Genomic DNA, 8032 nt, shown 5'->3' on the forward strand with positions numbered 1-8032 from the left:
TTTCATTCTGTGTCCCTATGCCTGTTATAGAAGCAATATGAAAGCCACCTTGAAGAACACTTTTTAAAAAGCTTTTTAAAATAAAGTCTAGCACTCGTATTTTCATTTCTGCTTCTTTTCAAAAGCTGTTTCAGCTCGCAATAATCACAACCGGCATATATCAAGTGCTATAGCGAGAATGTTAATGCACAAGCGAAGTACGAGACAAAAATAAAAAGCACATGGCGGGGGGGGGGGGGCGGGGGGGGGAGCGGAGCTTGAGATGGTGCGCCATAGCCCTGATACTCCTCTCTCAGCTGACAGTTGGTCTGCAACAGGTGAATGGCTTTCAAACCTGTAAACTGCCATGGAGAGCAAACGCAAACAAATCAACAAAAATTTGCATTGACCCACACACATACCTACATAACTGCATAGTGCTGGGTCCTGATAGGAGACAATGTTTGCCTCCACGCCAGGTGAGGGATGGGGTCAGCCTCTCCAGCATGGCCTTTGGTCTATAGTGGTGGAAGGGGCAACATCGATCTGACCTCCATACAGTGGAACATAAGGAGGAGTCGGAAGGATTAATTCCGGCGCAGTCTTTCCGCAGTCCGATCTGCTTGTCCTCTAATGATGCCTGAGCCTCTCCTGGAAACAAGACGACCTACCTTTTTCCCTGAATGTAGTCCAGTCCTTCAAGAAGGCGGTCATTTCCTGTCTTCTCAAAACATTTGAAAAGGGTTAGCAGACCAAGTTACAATTTCCACTGTTGCTTCTGACCCTGAGTACATAATTGATACCTTTACCTCCTTCTTCAAATGCCCGCTAAAGTTTTCCTTACTCCACGTCAGTAATTTAGTGAGCCAAAGTTCCTTGCCTGGTGGGATAAATCCAAATCTTCCTTCTCAGAGGGCTGACTTCTCGGTTGTGTTGTCCTTGCCTGGTTATGGTTGCTACAGTTACTCCTTCACTGTTAGCACTGGGCACTGAAGCAAAGTTTTACAACCGCTTAGGTTTAGCCACACTTTTTCTTCATGGTGAGATAGCAATCCTAGCTTCTTATAAAATCAGGGTTGATTATCTCCACCAATATTATAATTCTTTTTTTTCCCTACTGGTCCACCAGCATATGGAGCCCCCCATGGTCACCATAAGGTGAAGCTTGCATTTCGGTGGAACCCTGGGAAGGGCTCCTGGCAGAAGGCATGTTCCCAGGAACCCCCTCTAGGCAGGGAGTGCCGACACTTTGGGACCAGGAAACAAAAATTCTGCAAGTGAGACAGACATTTGGAGTAATAATGAGATAGGATCAATACTATTTATTCCTTGCCTCCTGGACTCAATTTATTTTAGTATTTCATATATATTGATCATTAGAGTAATGCATATACAAAATCCTGGAGGATGACACCCTAACAAGGCAGCATGTTGCCCCTGAATCAGTACCTTAGCTGAGTCTTTAACGGGCTGTTCTTCTGTTGTATTCAGTTGACATCTTCTGTCTGAAGGGCAGTGGTAAGGCTGTGGATGCTAAGATCTCATATCCCTTGGGGCAAAATGAGTTCCTTGATCCAAGGGATTGTTTGGTGAGATATGATATTGATTGATGAGGTATTCTGTATGCCTTCAAATGGCAGTTATGGGTGAGGCACTGTGGACAGAAAGGCAAACTCAAATCTGAACATTTACTGATTCTAATGAAGACAAATGATTACCTCTTACTGAGTGAAAGAGGTCTTATGTAATTAACTTGACAGGTGCTTGGCTTGTGTCCCCAAGGAGTGGTCCCACATAAGACCATGGCCTCTGTAATGGAAGACTGGGTTTTCAGTAGTAACTGAATATACTAACAGCCAGTTCTATTTCCATATGAAGTGAATGATCACATGCACTGCTCATAGCTTTGACAAATGAGGGAATTGCAGAATTTCCTTTTACTTTGACTTGGGCTACCTCTATGTGAGACTGTAGTGGGGTATAATGAGGTTTTCGGCTAGTATAAATATATGTTGCCTAATTGTGAATGAGGTTCTCTTCTACCACAGAAACATTTAATGATAACAAAGATATCAGAGCACAGCAGAGACTTGGCACAACAGGGGTCACAGAACAGGCAACCTGGTATTGTAATTCACTTATACTAGGTCCAGTCTTGAATATATCAGTTCCATGATATAATGCATTTCTTCTAGGACATGGTGAATCTGATAACACCTACTTTATCATGAGCAGCTCTACTTTCAGTCTTTGGTATCCTGTTTTCAAGTGCTCAGCTTCTATTTAGACCTGTTAGCAAGCCAAAACTGTTTGTAAAAGGAAGAATTTTCTATGGCAGAAGGTGTGGCCTTTCTCTAGAACTTGCTATGGCTGGACAGCAGTTTTCCTGGGGGGGGCTTGCCAGTGGTTTCAGCTTACTTCCTGTTCATCACAGATTCCTTTATTGTGACTGATATGCTAGATCACATGGTCTAAACAACAGGGCAGCTTGCGATGAAGCTTGAAGAAACTAAAAATAACCCCTCTCCTGCTCAGGACCTCATTTGAAATGAACAGCCTTCCAAGTTTCCAGTAAATGGGTTGGATCAGTTTTCCCATGTGTGGCTTATACTACCATTAAAAGTCAAAGAAGCCCACTGAGCTCTGTGTGTTTTTGTAGTGTTAAGATTACTGAGTTTAGATGTCAGAGGCCTCAGTTCAATGGCATCCCCCATTAGTTCCAGCCTAAAAAGGAAAAGTTACCATAGATGCCCTCAGACTTTCCCAATGTGCCTTGATTGACAGGTGACTATTTTATATAGGTTTCTTATTCCCCCACAAGGCATTTGATGCCATCAAAAGCCACTAGCCTATACTATGTTGTTTATAAACATAATTTTTCCCAAGCTGATTGTCTTAGTTTGGATTCTCCTGGAAGCAGACCTTGAGACCAGGGCTGAGCATAAGAATCCTATTTAGGAAGTACGTGTCCAATAGGAAAGGGCATGTATAAAATAAAGGGTGCATTATTAGCCAACTACCACAGTGGGCATTTGGAGCAAAATCCCACAGGTAGCCTATGGGAACTGTAAAATCCATGCCTCGAAATTAGTTTACCCCGAAACACTAGAACTGAGGTAGCTGCATATAAGTTTCCAAATGTCTTTGGTTGAAGGCTAGGCGGTTTCTCCACACCTCCAATCTGTGCACATATTCATCGAACATTCCCATCATTCTAGAAAAACGAGTGTACGGACTCACAGATGCAGGTATTGTCACTTGTCAGACAGCAGAGCATACTGTAGATCTCAGGGTGGGACACTGACAGCATTTGCCCCATCCATCAAGTACTAATATGGCATCCACTGCATGTCCCTCATCTTCTCATCCCATTTAAACACAACTTAATGACCAGGACTGTTACCACCCCACCTACTGTCAGTGATAAGAACTCTAAAGCCTTTAGACTGGTGAGTGATACAAATCCAAAATATTTGATTATTTTCTAGAGCCACTCATTTTCTACTGTTGTACCCTGTCTCCTAGAAGATAGAACTTGAGTCAAAATTTCTATGCTAACACTTCATTGGTCAGTGCAATCCTAGGTAGACAGGTTTGAGAGAAAATGGAAATGAAGTACAATGGAGACATAATAGATATAAGTAAGTGCATTACCAAAACATTTACAACTTCATGATAAGCTGACTGTTCCATCTTAGAGAAACTTCAGGAATGTTTATCAGGGTCCTGTATCACATATTTTGTGGGAGGAAGGGAAGAAAATTTGGTCACCTGCTTTCATCTCCCATCAGTCAGTTTGATTCACTGGACATTCAATTTCCATGTTTTGTACTTCACTGAATGAAATCCCAATGGGTCCTGTTGCCTGTCAAGCCTTAGTGTCAACAAACCAACCCAAGAAAAAGAGCCAAATGTAATGGGTTTGAAGCAGAGGACTGTGAAAGTGTGCCCGTGAGCTTTAATAAGATCTCCAAGATTACCCACATGGATTGAAGGAAACTTTCTTTGCACTGGCATCTTTGCATTTGTTTACTCCTTTTGTACTTATTTCTATGCTGTTTTACATGTTTGAATCTTTTTAAACAGGGAACCTTCTAAAAGGCAAACACAAACTACTTGTATTTGTTCCCAACACACATTATTATCAGTCCCTGATAATAATGATAAACATTTACTGAATATTTTAAAAATGCTGATGTCATTTAGTCCTCACAGCAAATATAAGTTTAAGACTATTAAGTAGCTTTTCCAAAGTTCCTAAGTTGCTAACTGGTGGGGATGAGTTTTGAATCAGGGGGTATGACACCAGAGGAGAGTACTTAGCTTCTAGCCACGGCTGCGTCTCTAGCATAGTCACGAAGGGGTCATTTCAGGAACATGTGGGCTTTTTAGAAAAGAAGGAAAAAATGAAAGGAAGATGAGGGAAATGTCTTCTTTTGGGAGGCACCTTTATGTTACCAATAGTTCAGCTCTAGAAATAAAATAATATATATATTTCCATTTTTACATAAAATATTTTGAAGTTAAATGATAAAATTTTTGTCATACTATAAACCCTTCATTTACTTTGCAGGAGTGGTTTAAGGTTATTTTCAATAGCACTATTGCTTGTGTGCACAGACAAATTGTATAAAAAGGATATATGGGTGAGACTTGCTCATTTGTTACTAAATTTTGCTGCAGAGTAAAAATTCCAAATAGAACAATGTAATTTCAAAGTTGAATTTTAAAAATGCCATCTATTTCTTCCAATGTTATTTGGTATTTTAAAACATAAAAGAAATAAATAATTTAAAGGATTTTAAAACTTCTTAATAAATCATTGAATGGAAATGTCAATATGAAGCTATGTTTTGTCAGGTGAGAACGTGTTCAGTAACAGATCATCTGTATTAGTGATTTTCTTTGAAGATTGTTTTGTATGAAATAAGGTCCCTTTTGAATGCTCCAAAACAGCCTGTAATGGCTGCTAATCACCCAAGTGTCAGAGCTTATAGCTTTAATATATCTTTCTGAGACTACATAAGAAGACAGTAACAATTTTAAGAACTAGTGCTTAAGACCGCCATCAAATAAATTCTCAGTCCCATTTCACCTAAAAGCACATTTCTATTTATGACAGAGGAGGGCAGTTGTCCTTAGTCATGAAGAAATTCTCATTGAAACCTGACTTGCAAGTTTTTCTAAAACTAAAAAAAAAAAAGGGGGTCTTTGTTAGGCGAGCATTATTCAAGTAAGATGGTGTGATCTAGGGGACAGAATGCTGAAAGGCCTCCTCTCAACTGTCATGGGCATATTGTGTCACCTTGGGCAGAGTGTTTTTCTGAGCCTGTGCCCCTTTTCTTTCCTAAATTAACAGTCAGGTGCTTTCTGCTCTAGCCTGTCAGTTCCTGCTTCTGCCTGGAGCTAACTGTAGTGCCTGGCTCTTTGTCAGTCCAGCTATTGTCTTCCACTAACATTGGTGATTCAAGTTAGCTACTTTCTTCACAGATGTAAATAGATTTGGGGGCTGAGCTTTCACCGATTTTTCTTACTGTGCCTTAATCTCAGAGCTTGCTTGGTCCTGTTGTGATACACTTGAATCTGTGTGTTTTTTTTCTCATTGTTCTTCTAGATGATATTTAGAGCATTTTGGTTGTTGCACGTGTATGCCTTACATTAGACGTTTCTAATTTCCCTAATCCATACTCTTGCATGTCTTCAGACTGACTTGCCCACCTTGCTTGAACAGGTGGTTTGATTTCGACTTTTGTATTCCTGTGTTATGAGGAAGAATCCTGAGTCTTCTTCCTTCTTCAATTGCCTGATAATTGCATGCTTGTAAGAACAGGACTAATTCTTATATCATTGTGTATTATGCATTATGTTTTCATGAATTCTCATCTAAGATTTTACTACATGCTACACACAATTTTGTGCACTCTACAAAATTAGTATAAGTAGGAGCAAGATGTGGGATGGATATAGGCTTCAGTCACCCCCTCAGGGTAGAGCTCCTGTTCCAAGGGCATTTGTTTAGGAGATGTTTCCTTTAAGCAAAAGAAAGAATATAAAGAAATCTTTGAAAATTTGAACTGGCACCTTGATAAAACTGGCCCTGAAAATCTTTGAAAATTTCATCTAAATTGTAAAAGCTAAGAATTATATTTTTCTGAAATTGCAAACTAGTTTTCATGTTTTGAAAAATGGGCGACTTAAATATATTTTTGCAGCAGATTGTGTGTGTGTGTGCTGAAAAAAATCACCAACATAAGACATTAGTTAGGCAAATTTAGAGGATATCTTCTGATGATAAAACACAGTATAGTCATCAAAAATATATTGAACTTTGTTTAATTTGTCTTTGATTCATATAGCACATTATTAATTTTACTATGCTACATCTTCCTCCTATATACAGTGAAGCAGAAACTGCTTTTTTGATTTAATATGCACTATAGCATTTATTCTGTCACATTTATTGAGCATCCATTATGTGGTAACAACTGTGAAATTACTGGGTACATAATTTCACTACTTCTGAGAAGTTTTCAGTCTAGTGGAGAAATCTGTAACATTTCTTAGAAGTTATCTTTGTGGGATGAGTTGCTGATAATATAAAATTGCTTATTTGTGTTTCTTATTGAAACTAATCTTCAGTAAGTGTACATAAATCAACCTTATATTAACTTCTATGTAATTCTAATGGGTAGAATATAACGTTTCTTTACAACTGTACCCATTCAAATATCTTGTCTAGATTTCATCCTAGAGTAACTTAGATTTATCTTATAATTTTCTGAGTACAAGCCTTTTACTACTTGGTTAAATTTATTCCTAGGTATTTTTGTTGTTGTTGCAATAGTAAACAGGATTTTTTTCTTAAAAAAAATTTTTAAAGGTTTTATTTATTTATTTTTTAGAGAGGGAAGGGAGGGAGAAAGAGAGAGAGAGAGAAACATCATTGTGCAGTTGCTGGGGGTCATGGCCTGCAACCCAGGCATGTACCCTGACTGGGAATCGAACCTGTGACACTTCGGTTCACAGCTTGTGCTCAATCCACTGAGCTACGCCAGCCAGGGTCAGGATTTTTTTCTTAATTTCTCTTTCTGATAGTTCATTATTGGTATATAAAAATGCCACCTATTTCTGAATATTAATTTTGTATCTTGCTACTTGGTCAAATTCATTTATTTGCTCTAGTAGCTTTTTTGGTGGAATTTTTTAAAGTTTTTTTTTTAATATATAGTATTATGTCATCTACCAATAATGACAGTTTTAGTGCTTCCTTTTGAATTTGGATTCTTTTTATTTCTTCTTCTCTGATTGCTTTGGCTAGGACTTCCAGTACTATGTTGAATAAGAGAGGTAAAAGCAGTCATTCCTGTCTTGTGCCTGATTTTAAGGGAAACTCTTTTAGATTTTGCCTATTGATATTGCCATAAGATATTGACTGTGGGTTTTTCATATATTACCTATATTATGTTTAGGCATGTTTCCTCTATTTCCACTTTGCTCCAAGATTTTATCATAATTGGGTGATAGAGTTCATTAAATGCTTTACCTGCATCTATTGATATAATCATGTGATTTTTATCCTTCATTTTGTTTATATAATTTACCACATTTATTGATTTGTGAATATTGTACCAACCTTGCATCCCTGGAATAAATCCCATTTGATCATGAATTGCTGGATTTGGTTTGCTAATATTTTGTTGAGGATTTTAGCATCTATGTTCACCAGGGATATTGACTATAATATTCTTTCTTTGTAGTGTCTTTATCTGGTTTTGGAATTAGGATAATGCTGGTGTTGTGAAAAGGGCTTGGAAGTCTTCTCTCCTATTGAATTATTTGGAATAATTTTAAAAGAAGAGGTGTTAATTCTTTGAATGTTTAGTAAAATTTGCCTGTGAAATCATTAGATCCAGGACATTTGTTTGCTGGACTTTTTGATTACTGCTTTGATTTTGTTCGTTATAATGGGACTATTCAGGTTTTCTGACTCTGATTAAGTTTTGGAAGATTATATGTTTCTAGAAGGTTTTTTTTGTGTGTGTGTCCAGGGTGC

This window comes from Phyllostomus discolor, chromosome 1 (genome assembly GCF_004126475.2).
Source record: "Phyllostomus discolor isolate MPI-MPIP mPhyDis1 chromosome 1, mPhyDis1.pri.v3, whole genome shotgun sequence".
Classification (NCBI taxonomy): domain Eukaryota; kingdom Metazoa; phylum Chordata; class Mammalia; order Chiroptera; family Phyllostomidae; genus Phyllostomus; species Phyllostomus discolor.